Raw genomic sequence first — 13,020 nt, forward strand, 5'->3', positions numbered from 1 at the left:
GTTTTTTATTACTACGGCGTTGTTACGCTGCACTGAAACAGCTGCATCGCTGCATGTCGTTGCCACGGAAACACTGCATGTCTAATCCAGCTGTGTGGTGAAACTGTGTGTGTGAGTGTTTCCGAGCGCTCACTGTGGCCTCCAGATCCTCAGAAATCATTGCATGATAGCGCCGAGCTGGAGGCGGGACTTGTGCTGTACTACATGAGCCGTGAGGCCCAGCCGCGTCTCAGGACGGTGAGACGCATGTTACACGTGACCGACTGATTCGCTGCGTTTCTCTGCCTTGTGAAAGCAGACCGACACATGAAGGATGAGCAACAGAAACATCTTTGCGGGCTCCAGCAGGTTCATTGGGAGCCTCTGGTAGATTTATTTCTGGCGAGCAGCCTGGGGCGGAGCCGCCGCCATTAGTGTGACCCCATACATCACGCCTCATATTAAGTGCGCCCCCCGCTCATTAAAAGTAAATAGTCCAGCAGCATTTGTGGAGCAGCTGTTGCTCAGATGTGTCAGGTATGTTTTAATGACAGCATGTGAAGGCGGCATGGAATGATGATGTCAGAGCTGCCGTGGCGGTGGCGTTTCTGTCCAGTTCAAATAAAGCTAGCGTTTGTAAACTGAACCCAGAACAGGAAGCGCTGAGTTCATGAGTGCAAAGATTGTATGGAGCACAAAGACGCAAACCAATTCGTGAAGTCTGGCCATCACGTGACCGTGAATCAGAACACGCCACAGAAGCACTTCCTGTTTCTGCATCAATCACACGCATTAATGAAGTGAAGCTTCTGTCTCATGGTGGCGTGTTCTGTCAAGTTGGAGGCGTGAGGCAGCCGTGCTGATAGCAATGGGCTGTGATTATTTATGGCCACTTCCTGTCAGCAGTGTGTGATCAGGATATTGAGACCTGTGACGCCTCTCTCGTGTTTATGATCAAATCTCCTCCTAAGGACGCTGCAGCACGCCACGCACAACCGCCGGAGCTGAAGAACAGAAAGACTCTTTGGTGCAGGTTCTCTCCACTGGCACCATTTGAGAAATCACACCACTGAGATGTTTTGTTGTTGAAAGGTTGTGAGTGTGGAGCGGCGCAGGAAGGAGCCTGTGGTCCGAAGAAGACCGAGGTTGCTGAGGGCGTTAAACATCATCACAATGAATGTCTGGTGGGAACATGGTTGGAACATTCTGCTCCACCATGGCTCAGTGTTTCATTAGCAGGGACAGGAAATGACCGACCACAAACCAAAGCTGGAACTCGCCAATCGACTCACTTGTTGCACAAACCAATCGGGCCCGTCTGTTTGTCATAAAACTGTTGGAGCAAATCCTTAAGAACATTGGAGTTTTTACAAAAAAAGAACTAAAACCCTTAAGCCTGGTTGTTCTACTACTTCAACTTCATTGGACAGATGTCAGGGAGACTGTGGACAACATGCTGGCTAGAACAGGCTAGCAGGTAAGGAGTGAGCTAACGTGCTATCCACTGCGATGGATCTATGCTATGCAGCTCTGATACCATTGACCACCATATCCTTCTACAGAGACAGGAACCTGTCACTGGTATTAAAGGAACCACACTAAACTGGTTCAGGTCATATTTACTAGGTCATCTCTGATAAACTGAAGTTCTTGTGCTGGGCCCAAACACCTGAGGACCACCTGATCTGATGAGACAGGTACCCTGGATGGCACCACCCTGGCCCCCAGCACCACCGTAGGAACCTAGCAGTTCTCTTTGACCAGGACCCTTTAACTCCCACATTCAACAAACCTCCAGGACGCCTTCTTCCATCTACGTAACATCGCTAAGATCAGACACATCCTGGCTCAAGAAGATGCAGAAAAACTAGTCCCTGCTTTTGTCACTTCCAGGCTGGATCACTGCACCTCCCTCCTACCAGGCTGGACTAATAAGTCCCTAAAGACTCTCCAGCTGGTCCAGAACGCTGCTGCCCCCCTGACTAGAACTGGTAGCAGAGACCAGGTCTCTCCTGGACTGCTTCTCTGCATGGCTCCCTGTCAGATTCAGAACAGAATTTAAAATTCTTCTTCTACCATCAAAGTCCTCAACAGTCAGGCTCCTTCATCCCTGACAGAGCTCCTAGTCCCCTATGATCCAGCTAGAACCCTTCACTCCCAGGATGCAGGGTTCCTGCTGGTTCCTAGAGTTCTAACAGTAGAATGGAGCCAGAGCCTTCAGCTATCAGGCTCCCCTCCTGTGGAACCGTCTCCCAGTTTCAGTCCAGGACCCAGACCCCTCTCTAGGTTTAAGAGCAGACTTAAGACCTCCTTGTTGATCAGGCTTATAGTCAGGACTGCTTAGGCTGGCCCTTAGATCTGCTGCTGTAGGCTCAGACTGCTGGGATCTCCCATGATGCACTGGGCTTCTCTCTCCTCCTCCTGTCCTCTTATACTGTGTAAGTTACTTGTCTTCTTCTCCCTCTTTATCTCTGTCCCTCTCTTTCCGTCTGTCCATCAGTCTCTCCTCCTTTCTCTCTCTCTTTATCTCTGTCCCTCTCTTTCCTTCTGTCTCTCTGTCTTCCTCCATTCTCTGTCTTTGTCTCTGTCCATCAGTCTCTCCTCCTTTCTCTCTCTCTTTATCTCTGTCCCTCTCTTTCCTTCTGTCTCTCTGTCTTCCTCCAATCTCTGTCTTTGTCTCTGTCCATCAGTCTCTCCTCCTTTCTCTCTATCTTTATCTCTGTCCCTCTCTCTCCTTCTGTCTCTCTGTCCTCCTCCATTCTCTGTCTTTGTCTCTGTCCATCAGTCTCTCCTCCTTTCTCTCTTTATCTCTGTCCCTCTCTCTCCTTCTGTCTCTCTCCATTCTCTGTCTTTGTCTCTGTCCATCAGTCTCTCCTCCTTTCTCTCCCTCTTTTTCTCTGTCCCTCTCTCTCCTTCTGTCTCCCTGTCTTCCTCCATTCTCTGTCTTTGTCTCTGTCCTGCTCTCCTGCTCTCTCTCCGTCCCCACTGATCCTGGATCTGCTCCACCTTCCTGCTGGTAAAGGAAGGTTCTGGTGGCTGCTGTTGCAGGATGTGCTGCTGATGGAGAATTGTTGGGTGGAGGTTCATTGAAGGAGGGAGGTGCTGGACCTGCTCTACTTGGACAGAGTCAGGACAGGACTTTGGTTGGAGTCTGGTGACACACAAATAAACCTGACTATCACTGTGATTAGGGAGAACGTCCATGTCCATCTATCTGAGTCCAGTCAGGTTTAACTGTTCTATGGTCAGCAGGAACAGCCAGCGCCACTCTGGCTACGTTCCATTATCAGTGACAAATTCTTGACATTTTAACATTTAAGAATATTTCAAGGATAAATGACCGGTCTGCTAACTGTAGGTTAGCTTGCCTTTGCCTGACACCACACACATCTGTGTTTAATTTGGTATTTTTTAATTTCTCACATTTTGGTGGATTACTGATCATCCAGCTGCATTGAGGAGACCTGGATTACACCACATGACCTGAACAGATGTTTCTGGACAGGTTAGCTGTTAAGTTTTGGTCTCCAGAAGCAATAAGCATGTTGCTGGCCTGGTCTGAGTTCTGGATCCAGTAATTGATGAACACATGAGGATTTTTGGGTGACCACTCTCTCCAAAGGCCTTTACACACCAGGGAGGGGATTTCAAATCCAGAATCCATGAAATAGAAACGTTCACACAGAAACCCTCCACACGGAGCCTGATGACACGATTCCTCTAGTCACTGCAAGAAGTCACAGCAGGAAACAAATGGAGTCCAGCAGTGGAGGACTGGCACTGTGCGGTTCCTCTGATGCTGAAAGCAGGAGCAAGGAAATCAGCTGAGGAAGAACTGCAGCAGGATCCTGATCACTCCCAGGTGGAGGTTGCAGGTCCATGAGGAGGAGCACCAATACCTGAGCTGATAGACACCGTGCAGCTGGTGGCCGTGAGGTTGAGTGATGGACACGGACGCTGTGGAGGCTGCGGTGGCTCTGAACAGTCAGACAAGTATTTACAAGCTCTGATTTCAGGAAGAGGGAATCTGTTCTAGAAATAATCATGACAGACAAAAGTTTGGAGTTCGTGAGCAAACATGGCCAACGCTGTCAGAGGTCACGAGGTCATTTAATGTGCGTCAATTTTATGAAAGGAAAAAGAGAAAAGGTATAATTTTGTCACGAGCTGCACAGTGGTCCTCCCTGTGGCCCCCAGCAAGAAGGTTGTGGGTGGAGCAGTGGTCCTCCCTGTGGCCCCCAGCAAGAAGGTTGTGGGTGGAGCAGTGGTCCTCCCTGTGGCCCCCCAGCAAGAAGGTTGTGGGTGGAGCAGTGGTCCTCCCTGTGGCCCCCCAGCAAGAAGGTTGTGGGTGGAGCCCCGGCTGCAGCACGGGGTCTTTCTGGGTGAGTCTCCATGTTCTCCCTGTTCCTGCTGGGTTCTCTCTGGTACTCCAGCTTCCTCCACAGTCCAAAGACATCAAGAGGGACCAGGTTAATCCAGACTCTAAATTGACCGTAGGCGTGGCTGGGAGAGCCAATGGTTGTCTGTCTCTATGTGTTGGCCCTGCCATGGACTGGTGACCTGTCCAGGGGGAAGGCTGCTGGGATAGGCTCCACCCCCACCACCCTCAACAGGAGGAGAGGGGGAACATGGAGGGATGATGGAGGGATGGATGATGGAGGGATGGATGGATGGATGATGATGGATGATGGATGGATGATGGATGATTGATGGATGATGGATGGATGATTGATGGATGATGGATGGATGATGGATGATTGATGGATGATGGATGGATGATGGATGGATGATGGATGATTGATGGATGATTGATGGATGATGGATGATGGATGGATGATGGATGATGGATGATGGATGGATGATTGATGGATGATTGATGGATGATTGATGGATGATGGATGGATGGATGGATGATGGATGGATGATTGATGGATGATTGATGGATGATGGATGGATGGATGATTGATGGATGATGGATGATTAATGGATGATTGATGATTGATGGATGATGGATGATTGATGGATGAATGATGGATGATGGATGGATGATTGATGGATGATGGATGATTGATGGATGAATGATGGATGATGGATGGATGATTGATGGATGATGGATGATTGATGGATGATGGATGGATGATGGATGGATGATTGATGGATGATGGATGATTGATGGATGATGGATGATGGATGATTGATGGATGATGGATGATTGATGGATGATTGATGGATGATGGATGGATGAATGATGGATGATGGATGGATGATTGATGGATGATTGATGATTGATGGATGATGGATGGATGATTGATGGTTGATGGATGGATGATGGATGGATGATGGATGGATGATTGATGGATGATTGATGGATGATTGATGATTGATGGATGATTGATGATTGATGGATGATGGATGGATGATTGATGGATGATGGATGGATGATAGATGATTGATGGATGATGGATGGATGGATGATTGATGGATGATTGATGGATGATGGATGATTGATGGATGATTGATGATTGATGGATGATGGATGATTGATGGATGAATGATGGATGATGGATGGATGATTGATGGATGATTGATGGATGAATGATGGATGATGGATGGATGATTGATGGATGATGGATGGATGATTGATGGATGATGGATGATTGATGGATGATGGATGATGGATGGATGATGGATGGATGATGGATGGATGATTGATGGATGATGGATGATTGATGGATGATGGATGATTGATGGATGATTGATGGATGATTGATGGATGATGGATGATTGATGGATGATTGATGGATGAATGATGGATGATGGATGGATGATTGATGGTTGATGGATGATTGATGGATGATGGATGATTGATGGATGATGGCTGATTGATGGATGATTGATGATTGATGGATGATGGATGGATGATGGATGATTGATGGATGATGGCTGATTGATGGATGATGGATGGACGGATCCTTTTGTCAGTTGATACTTGCTCACGTGCCGTTGACATGATGATGTTCTGAATGAGTCGCTGACCTCGTAAACACGTCGTATGAAACTCAAACGAGTTGCAAGTTCGTAACTTTGTTTTGTTTTTGTGTTTTCATTGAAACTTCTTGTCATCCGAGGAACTGAACTCTGGCTGTCCATCAGGACATTCAAGGGTCAAGTGGTTAATGACGCCTCACCACCGGCAAGGACACATGCACCAGTCATGGCTGCTCGTCCAGCGCCAACAGGGAAGCTCCTCCCTGACATGAAGTCCACCCAGAAGGAGGAGGGTTAAACACTCGCTGCCTCCACAAGGCCGCGGCGCCGTCAGAAGCCTTGAAGCATCAAACGCTTCCTCAGAAACTCACCTTACACAAGCCGCCTGTCGAGCGGCGGCCCCTGACCCAGCGCCACCGGGAACATGATTGCTTTTGTTCTGTCAAGAACATTTAAATGGAGCTCTATAAGAGCGAGGACGAGGGTCATCACACGGTCCAGATGCTGCGTGTCGGCGGGTTAACAAAGCCCCGCCTGGTTGCAGTGATGCGGCGGTAATGATGGAGGTCACGCCAGGTCACGTCCAATTTCCACTTCCAGCCCAGAAAAATGAAAACAAGTCATTTGCACAAATCTGAATAATTCAGTCAGTGGGAGATGAAACACGGGAGGATAAAGGAGGGGAGGCCTCCTCCTCGCCGCTCGCCGCCGCTCATAAAGGCTAATGATGAATCTGACAGACGATATGAATCCAGATGTAAGAATAAAGCGCCCTTTTCTCCAACTGCGCCGCCGCCGCCTCACTCGGGAGGCCGCGCTGCCTCCAGCGAGCGTTTAAACTGATCATAAATGGATTAAGATTGCAGCGGGCCATGAAACAGCTGTAGACAATTAATCTTCTGCAAATCTTATCCGAGGAATTGGTTTCTGCAGAGCAACATCTGCTGCGAGCGGCGATTATTCATGGGCGCCGCTCAGCCACCGCGCTTTCATGCAAAGGGCGCAATCATTGGCAATGAAGTACAAATTTATAGTTTTCCCTGTTCAGTAAAACTAACATTCAGCAGCATTAAAACATCATCCATCAGCGCGGCCCAGGGGCCCGGGGCCGTGGCCGCCCCCGCCGCCACCCACGCCCAAATTAAAAACTATTCATTTTCAGAGGCGCTGCTCCGCTGAACTGGGCCGGCGCTCGGCAGAGCTGCGGAGAATGAGATTGCTGCTCCGGCTCCGGTCTGTGGACGAGGAGGGCCCCTGGAGATGAGGATCCAAAACGGAACGCTGTGATAGATGACGCCCGACATGGACTCGCCAAATATGAACTTGGAGGCTGAGTGATTGAGGATGAGACAGGAAACACTGATCCAACAGGAAGTGCATCAGCATGGACGCAGCGTCTGGAAACGATTATAAACTCTTTATTCGTTTCTTTGAAACATCTCATCAGGTCACCTGATGCCAAATGACAGCTGGTTCACTTCCTGTTTCACCTTCCTTCCTGTTGTGCGTTCCGTTGAAGCCGGTTCTGTTTGTTTAATAGTTTGAATGTGACCTGAGGTGGAGAGTTCTGCTCTGGAAGTCCTGAGCAGTGGGGGCGGAGCCACGACCAGGACACGTTAGGTCAAGTGAACAGTGAACTACAGAAGAGGAGCAGTGAAGACGACTTGGCTCCGCCCCTGACACACCGGGCCAGTGAGAGTTCTCACCTGTGTCTACTGATGCTGTTAGAGTTCATTGGAACAGTGAGTTGATGACATCACAAACATGGTGTCTGCATTTGAGGTGAAACACCTCGCAGGGGGAATCAGAGGGGGCGGGGCAGTCAACGGTGTCACTATGACATCACCAGGCTCATTTTCCTCGAACGCGTCACAGTTGAGTCTTAAACCCAACGCGGTGATGCGTTTAGGTGCGCGCAGCGACCTTTGAGGAGGCGCGACTGTAATCGGTGAACACCGGAAGCAGGAAGCGCTCAATTTATCATCAGTCGCGGGGGGACGGATGAGTAAACTCCAATTTAGTCCCGCGGCGTCTCCATTCATCACGCCGCTCATCATCCATCATCCCGCAGCCAAACACACTCATAAGTTAAACGCAATTAATCTTCATGCTGAGATAATTTCATATTAATGAACCGTGACATTTACATGATTATTCATTTGATGAAGTCGTCGCTGCGCGCGACAGCGAGACGTTCCCGGAGCGTCTTTTGTCTGCTGGGGTCTTTGGGCTCGGAGCCTCTGTGAGACGAGGGGGGTGGGGTGGGGGGGTGGTGACCTGGAAACAAAAGCAATCACGGAGCAGGACGCCGCCGCCATCATCCTGCAACCCGCCGCTCTGTCAATGAAGGCAGAAATCGCCGGTGAGGCTCGAGGCCGGAGACGACTCGGCAATTTCACACCTTCATGTACCTGCGTGGAGGACATTTGTCATGTGACTCCGCCCCCCCACTCGCTGCACACCATGAAGGTCCGGGACGACTTACTGATGGAGGCGGGAAAGACTGCTGTGGTTGTGGTGGTGGTGTGGTGTGTGTGTGTGTGTGTGTGTGTGTGTGGGGGGGGGGGGGGGGGGTCAGACAGCGTCCAGCCACCTCATGACTCCATGAACTGGAATTTAACTACAAATCAATCACTTCTCTCTCAGTCGTCAATCGGAGTTGGATAAAATCAATTTAAACCAATTAGAGGCATCAGTGTATGTAGATGAGCCCCCCCCCCCCCACACACACACACACACACACAGCTGCCTGGTTGCATCTGGTCGTCTTTCCTCCTTGGCTACGTCATACTGATGTAGGCTTCGTCGCCACAGTAACAGACCCCTGACCAACTTTCTTTCATCGTCCATGACATTCATTTCTGCTTCACAAGATTTACTCCACCAACAGGAAGTGGTCATCTCCTGGCTCCTCCCCCAGCAGCCAATAGGATTGCTCCATGTGATTGTAGTGATTGAATCAGTAAATCAACTCTGGTGAACAAAAGTTGATGATCTTCCAGGTTCAGTTCATCAAGATCATCTTCACTAATGAACCCTCTGATGATGCTGGAAGCCTGGATGCTACGGTTAGCAGTGCTAAGCTAACGTTAGCCTAGGAAGGAGCTACACCAGGGTCACATGACTTCAAGGTCACCACCACTAAGCTTCAGGCTTCTTGTGTTTCCCCTGATGACCTTTAATGACCTCCATGACCTCTGTAGGCTCCTCTAGACTCTTGTTAGCAACCCAGGTTTTTAAGACTCCACCACTCCACCAGTCTGGTGTTACTGGTGGATCTGATGTAGAACTGAACCTCCACCATCCACCAGTCTAGTGTTTACTGGTGGATCTGATGTAGAACTGAACCTCCACCATCCACCGGTCTGGTGTTTACTGGTGGATCTGATGTAGAACTGAACCTCCACCATCCACCGGTCTGGTGTTTACTGGTGGATCTGATGTAGACCTGAACCTCCACCATCCACCGGTCTGGTGTTTACTGGTGGATCTGATGTAGAACTGAACCTCCACCATCCACCGGTCTGGTGTTTACTGGTGGATTTGCTGTAGAACTGAACCTCCACCATCCACCGGTCTGGTGTTTACTGGTGGATCAGATGTAGAACTGAACCTCCACCATCCACCGGTCTGGTGTTTACTGGTGGATCTGATGTAGACCTGAACCTCCACCATCCACCGGTCTGGTGTTTACTGGTGGATCTGATGTAGAACTGAACCTCCACCATCCACCGGTCTGGTGTTTACTGGTGGATCTGATGTAGAACTGAACCTCCAACATCCACCGGTCTGGTGTTACTGGTGGATCTGATGTAGAACTGAACCTCCACCATCCACCGGTCTGGTGTTTACTGGTGGATCTGATGTAGACCTGAACCTCCACCATCCACCGGTCTGGTGTTTACTGGTGGATCTGATGTAGAACTGAACCTCCACCATCCACCGGTCTGGTGTTTACTGGTGGATCTGATGTAGAACTGAACCTCCACCATCCACCGGTCTGGTGTTTACTGGTGGATCTGCTGTAGAACTGAACCTCCACCATCCACCGGTCTGGTGTTTACTGGTGGATCTGATGTAGAACTGAACCTCCACCATCCACCGGTCTGGTGTTTACTGGTGGATCTGATGTAGAACTGAACCTCCAACATCCACCGGTCTGGTGTTTACTGGTGGATCTGATGTAGAACTGAACCTCCACCATCCACCGGTCTGGTGTTTACTGGTGGATCTGATGTAGAACTGAACCTTCACCATCCACCAGTCTGGTGTTTACTGGTGGATCTGATGTAGACCTGAACCTCCACCATCCACCAGTCTGGTGTTTACTGGTGGATCTGATGTAGAACTGAACCTCCACCATCCACCAGTCTGGTGTTACTGGTGGATCTGATGTAGAACTGAACCTCCACCATCCACCAGTCTGGTGTTTACTGGTGGATCTGATGTAGAACTGAACCTCCACCATCCACCGGTCTGGTGTTTACTGGTGGATCTGATGTAGAACTGAACCTCCAACATCCACCGGTCTGGTGTTTACTGGTGGATCTGATGTAGAACTGAACCTCCACCATCCACCGGTCTGGTGTTTACTGGTGGATCTGATGTAGAACTGAACCTCCACCATCCACCAGTCTGGTGTTTACTGGTGGATCTGATGTAGAACTGAACCTTCACCATCCACCAGTCTGGTGTTACTGGTGGATCTGATGTAGAACTGAACCTCCACCATCCACCAGTCTGGTGTTTACTGGTGGATCTGATGTAGAACTGAACCTCCACCATCCACCAGTCTGGTGTTTACTGGTGGATCTGATGTAGAACTGAACCTCCACCATCCACCAGTCTGGTGTTACTGGTGGATCTGATGTAGAACTGAACCTCCACCATCCACCAGTCTGGTGTTTACTGGTGGATCTGATGTAGAACTGAAGCACACCTGATGGATCTGAAATGGGTTCTTGTAGAACTTTATGTCTCCATGTTCTGTTGCATCCGTTTAAGTTTATTTTGGGGAAACTGATCCGCTGAGGCTGTCGAGACTCTGATGGATCTGAATTAATCTGGAAATTTCATAAAAATGTTGTTTACATTTCAGAGTAAATAATTAGGCTTTTGGTCATGTGACATCCAGGTTGAAGGAATCTTTTTGGGATGGAGAGCGGTTCATCTGTCGCCTTGGCGACCGGCATCGATCCCTCCTCAGCATCACATCCATCACGGCCCCAGCACAACAGATGGCAGAACAATGTCTTTAAGGGCATTAGAGCGGAGTGATGGCGAGCAGCAGTCATTACGCCTCCTGAGTGGTCCGGTCCTGCACGGCGGGATTGAAAATGATGTCGTCTCAGGACTCCATTCTCTCGCTTCCCCGTCAGACATTTTCATATTTACTTAGTGCACCTGCATCACATTTGTATGGATCACAGTCCAATTGAATCAGCATGCTGAGATGTACACATGGCGGTATGGAGGCAGGCGGCGTCCGGGCCCAGCCGGGTCACCGCGATGCCTTTTATGATGTCCCTCGGAAATCTATCGGAATCACATTAGATTGGATCTAAAGATGTGCAGACACATACATCACAGTAAATGGTGTGGCGGAGCAGCGCTCGCCAACAATCCCACCTCAACAATCGGGTTAGAGACGCGGCTTTAGATCTTATTAATAATTCACAATCCTGTTAGAGGAGAACAAACATTTCTGATCACGCCGGCTGCTGGCGGCGGCTCAGCGGCGCCGTGTGTGGAAGAATAACTCGCCACTATTTCACAGTGTCTGCCTTCTTTATTAAAGCATCGTCACAGTAAACAGCTGGCTGAAGCTCCTTGCAGCCTTCGCCATCACACACCAGGACGCCGCCGCAGCAGCAGAACCACAGACCTGAGCTGCCTCGCCACGCAGGACGTGAGTTCAGGTCCCACCGAAACTGAGAGGTGAAATGGTCATAATGATAATAACATAATAATATTAAAGAGGTTAGCGGTCAGGGGTCTGTCTCTCTCACACACACACACACACGCACACACACATGCACACACGTACAAGCACAAACATGCACGCACACACACACACACACATACTAACACACACACACACACATGCCAGTTCGCTGAAGGCCTAAAAATGAATTCTGAAAGGGGTTTGAGGCCTCCAGGTTCTACTGTCATTGACAGCTATAAACGCTTATGATATCATTATTATTATTATTATCATTGTCATTATTATTATTATCATTATTATTATTATCATTATTATTATTATCATTATTATTATCATTGTCATTATTATTATTATCATTGTCATTATTATTATTATCATTATTATTATCATTATTATTATTATTATCATTGTCATTATTATTATTATCATTATTATTATCATTATCATTATTATTATTATTATCATTATTATTATTATTATCATTGTCATTATTATTATTATCATTATTATTACTATTATTACCATTATTATTACTATTATTATTATCATTATTTTTATTATCCTTATTATTATCATTATTATCCTTATTATTATTACTATTTTTATTACTATTAGTATCATCATCATTATTATTATCATTATTTTTATTATTATGATGATTATTATTTTCAACAGTTGTGGTTGTTATTATTATTAATATCAGTATAAATAATTACTGTTATTAATAATAACAGTAATATTATGAATAATAACAACAATGTCAGAATTATTATTATTATCATTGACGCATTTTATTATGTGTCAAAAACTTGGGATGAGGACATTTTATATTTCTTTTCTCAGGTTCTTAGAAACACAAACATTCAGTCATCATTTAGTTTTGTTTGTTTCTCATTCAAATGTACAAATATGAGTGACATCTGAACGGTTGTTGTTGATATTCTGTCATCAGCTCATTAAAAATATCATTGCAGCTTTAAAACAATTTCTGTCTTCATTTCTGGAACGTGTTTTATTATTATTTATTTATTCCTGGGAAAACTGTTTGTTTTGTGCTTTTAGAAAAGATATTAAAATAGAGTTTAAAAAGGTAGCAGTTGGATTTTAAA

Source organism: Aulostomus chinensis, chromosome 19, assembly GCF_037954235.1.
Source record: "Aulostomus chinensis isolate RoL2024-O1b breed Wild chromosome 19, RoL_Achi_v1.0, whole genome shotgun sequence".
In the NCBI taxonomy this organism is placed as follows: Eukaryota; Metazoa; Chordata; class Actinopteri; order Syngnathiformes; family Aulostomidae; genus Aulostomus; species Aulostomus chinensis.